The following is a 4,357-nucleotide window of genomic DNA, read 5'->3' as shown; positions in this document are numbered from 1 at the left end:
AGTAAGGTATTACATACTGATGTACTCATCCCTGGACTTGGGCAGGATAAAGAGTTTGGAAGGAGGCTGGAGGAGGCAGAACCCAAGCTTAGCACCTAGCAAAGGGGTTAGACTTCCTGAGAAATTCCAGGGCTGGAGGCTGAGGGGCAGGAAGGAGTGTTCCAAGAGGTTCCAAATTCTGGGCTGGGGTCCAGAGCTATTCAGGTGGGGCCGGGGGGCGGGGAGAAGAGGAAGATGCTACAGCTACTTTCGTTCACATCTCCAAGCGATCTCGCTTCCCTTTGCAGGGTCACCTCACGTTCCTGACTCAGCAGGAGTGTCAACTCTCTAAGGCTGAGTGTCGGTTCCCTGGCTGTCCCTTCTTCACAAACCCACCTGCCCGCCGGCAACCAGCGTGTAACTGCTCCAGCCACACCCACACCCACTCGTCCTTCCTCTTACCCAAGAGGCGCGGTGTGGGGAAACTGGCCTCATCACTCAGAGAGTAAATGAAGGCCCGAGGGGGTGTGGCGAGCCAGTTCCCGTCACCCCAAGACCAAGCATCCTAAAGCCCTTCCTCCTCTGGTGGGAGCTGGACAGGGGGATGGGGGAGAGGGAAGGAATGAGACAAGTCTCAAAACACCTAGCAAACAAACCATTTCCAGCCCTACTCATTTCCTTCTCCCAGCAATGGGCCAACCATCCGGCACCAGATCGTCCACCCTAATGGTCTGGGAGTCTGGACCAGAGGGTGCAGGCTGGGGGGCCGACCCCATGTGTCCCGGCTGCACCATTCCCAGCTGTGACCTCCGTCCCCTCCACGCCGTCTGCTTCGACCTCGAGCTCATCCCGCTCTCTGGCTGTCCTAAGTGCGGTGACTCTGGTCCTGCACTTTCTCTGGGTGATGTGGGAGGCCGCCCCTCTCAGAGCAGCCCCATCTGCGCTCTGGAGGTGATGGAACATGTCTGCAGCTCACCTGGACCAGACTCCCATCCTCCTGAACACATCAAACCCCTTGGTCGCCACCTGCCCAAGGAGGCCTTCCTCCTCATCCAACTCCTGGGCCCCATCCGCTTGGTGGGTAAAGGTCCAGACAGGGAGCCCTTCATTCGCGGAGGTGTGCACTTCTGAAGGACTGCTCCAGTGTCCCCCGAAGCCACTTGGCTTTCTCCTGGCTCTACGTTCCCCGAAGTCATTCTCCACCGCCATCTGCAAGGCCGGCTGGGGACCCCAGCACGCCTGCGCATTGCGCATTTCCCCCCAGGCCTGCCGTCATCCGGCTGCGGACCCCACATATGGGTATTTTAATAGTGTACTCACAGTGCAAAATTGAAGACTCGGAAATTGTTTAACGGTTCTTAGGGATGATGGAGCACTAACAGGAGTAGCATCTTTTTTTTTTTTTATTAGTTTTTTTTTTTTTTAATGTTTATTTATTTTGAGAGACAGAGAATGAGTAGGGGAAGAACAGAGAGAAAGACACAGAATCCGAAACAGGCTCCAGGCTCCGAGCTGTCAGTACAGAGCCCGACGCAGGGCTCGAACTCACAAACCGTGAGATCATGACCTGAGCCGAAGCCGGGCGCTCAGCCGACTGAGCCACCCAGGCGCCCCGCATCTTTTTAAAAAAAACTTGTTTAATGTTTATTTATGTATTTTGAGAGAGCGAGAGAGAGCAGGTGGGGAGGGGCAGAGAGAGAGAGAGAGAGAGAGAGTCAGACAGAATCCCAAGCAGGCTCTGCACCATCAGAATGGAGCCTGATGCTGGGCGTGAGCCCATAAGCCATGAGATCATGACCCGAGGCGAAATCAAGAGTCGGGCGCTTAACTGACTGAGCCACCCAGGCGCCCCCAGGAATAGCATCTTAAAATCATATCTTTAATTTGATGGTCAGTGCTCCAGAAAAATGGTTTCAATGAGAAATATGCATATGAAAACTTGATTGGGTTTTGTGTCCCCGGTCCCAGTGCCATGCTAGAGGAAGAAAATCTAGCATTTCAGAGTTTTAGAAAACCTTCAGATGTTTTCGTTGGATGCTTAGTCACTGTATTCAGTGATTTCTGGGTGATGCAAGAAAGTTGCAAACCAAGTAGCTCACTTTAAATCTTCCCTTGATAAATGTTGTATTTACTAGCCTGTGTCAAATAAACAGCAGAGAGAATGAAACAAAGTATCTGAGAGCAGGGAGGGAAATAATGACAGCCGGATGAGGACTTGGATCTTGTTAGTCAGCCTGTTATTATCCTAGAATGACAAAGGAGTTAAAAAATTCTATCAGTCAGGGCGCCTGGCTGGCTCAGTCAGTGGAGCCTGCGACTCTTGATCTTGGGGTTGTGAGTTCAAGCTCCACGTTGGGTGCAGAGATGGCTTAAAAAATAAGATACAGGTGCCTGGGTGCCTCAGTCGGATAGGTGTCCAACTTCGGCTCAGGTCATGATCTCACACTTTGTGAGTTTGAACCCCGCATCTGGCTCTCTGCTGTCAGCACAGAACCTGCTTCAGATCCTCTGTACCCACCCGTCTCTGCCCCTCCCCCAAACTCTCTCTGAAATAAATAAACATTTAAAAAAGTCTTCAAAATAAAATAAAATACAGTAAATGCTATTGATCCTGCTCTACAGAGTTTGATAAAAATTGTAGAGTGGGAGTGGCTAAATAAATAATAAATACGTGGGAAAGTTTATGTGTTTGGGTTTAATAAGTGAAATTACGTATTATCTATTATCTATTACAATAGAACACTCAGTACTTTACAAGATAGACTGATAGAGCTTGTATCTTACAAGCTGATAGATCAATTCAATAGTCCTCAAAGTGTGGACTCCTGAATATTTCTGACACTTTCAGGGGTTCTGTGAGATCTGACCGTGTATGTATTTTCTTAAAAACATGAAAATATGAGTTGCCTTTTATGTTGTATTAATATTGGCACTAAAGGCACAAACGTCCCTTTTCTTACTAAATTTGTTTCAGAAAACAGTTATTTTTCATAACAATATGTTTTTTATGTTCACTTATAATGGGCTCATTATTGTCTTTAAATAAATTAAGAATAAATCTATTTTGCATTTCTTAGTTTTAATTTTAATTTTATTGTTTTTAAAAAAAGATTTTATTTTTAAGTTATCTCTGCACCCAGCATGGGGCTTGAACTCACAACCCCGAGATCGAGAGTCGCTCACTCCACTGAATGAGCCAGCCAGGTGTCCCTTAGTTTTAATTTTTAATCCAGTAAATATGTTGGGTCTTGAAACTACACAGTTTGAGAACTGCTGGATTAATTAGGCACATGATAAAAATGATTAAACATACAAACCTAAGGAAGGGAATCTATGAAAGAAAAAGAGATATAGTATGCTATTAGAAATTTTAAAAAGGTATCAATTCCAAGGGAAAATTTCGGTTGTTTAATTATGTAATAAGGAAATTATTTAATGACACAAGTGAAAATTACAGTAAACTTTTAAATCTTTATTTATTTATTTAAAATTTTTTTAAAATGTTTGTTTATTTTTGAGAGAGAGAGAAAGAGAGACAGAGCATGAGTGGGAGAGGGGCAGAGAGAGAGGGAGACCCAGAATCCAAAGCAAGCTTCAGGCTCCAAGATGTCAGCACAGAGCCCGACACAGGGCTCGAACCCATGGACCGCAAGATCATGACCTGAGCCGAAGTCAGGCACTGACTGAGCCACCCAGGTGTTCCTAATTCTTTTCACTTTTTAAATTCTGAAACTTGTTCAAATGATGTTTTGGCTTCATGGATTGAGGATGAACAAAAAGTCCTAAAATTATGCCAACTGATGAAATAAGACGTACCAATAATTTTCTATATACTTGATAATAAATATGTCAAATGTGCTTTTTAAATCTCTGAGATTATTACAAAGATTGAAAAAGGATCCAGAGCCATGAACAACATAGTTAATCTTAAAAGACATCTGCTACTTATTTAAGAATATTGAAATTATTGGGGTGCCTGGGTGGCTCAGTTGGTTAAGCATACGACTTCAGTTCAGGCCAGGATCTCAAGGTTCGTGAGTTCGATCCCTGTGTCGGGCTCTGTGCTGACAGCTCGGAGTCTGGAGCCTGCTTTGCATTCTGTGTCTCCCTCTCTCTCTGCCCCTCCCCTGCTCATGCTCTGTCTCTCTTCCTTTCTCAAAAATAAATAAACAGTAAAAATTGTTTCTTGAAATTTATCTTTTTCTAAGGCCTAAAAATGGAATGTTAACAACTTGTGCTTATTAAAGGAGGCACCTCTGTTTTGTGCTGTCTCCGTCATCCCTTCTGCTTCCATCTGCTGTGCTGCCCCACCTGGGACCACCATGATGGAGGCTTGAATAATTGACATTTTGTAGGATGGCCACGTGGATACAGGGTT

At 45.4% G+C, this 4,357-nt stretch overlaps 1 pseudogene; it reads right to left on the bottom strand.

Annotated features, from left to right (window-relative positions):
* Positions 1–411: 411 nt before the first annotated feature.
* LOC109494134 lies at positions 412–942 on the bottom strand (annotated as a pseudogene).
* Between the last annotated feature and the right edge of the window lie 3,415 nt (positions 943–4,357).

This window comes from Felis catus, chromosome E1, assembly GCF_018350175.1.
Source record: "Felis catus isolate Fca126 chromosome E1, F.catus_Fca126_mat1.0, whole genome shotgun sequence".
In the NCBI taxonomy this organism is placed as follows: Eukaryota; Metazoa; Chordata; class Mammalia; order Carnivora; family Felidae; genus Felis; species Felis catus.
The sequence above is the reverse complement of the archived record's forward strand: the minus strand, read 5'-3'. Positions and strand labels throughout refer to the sequence as shown.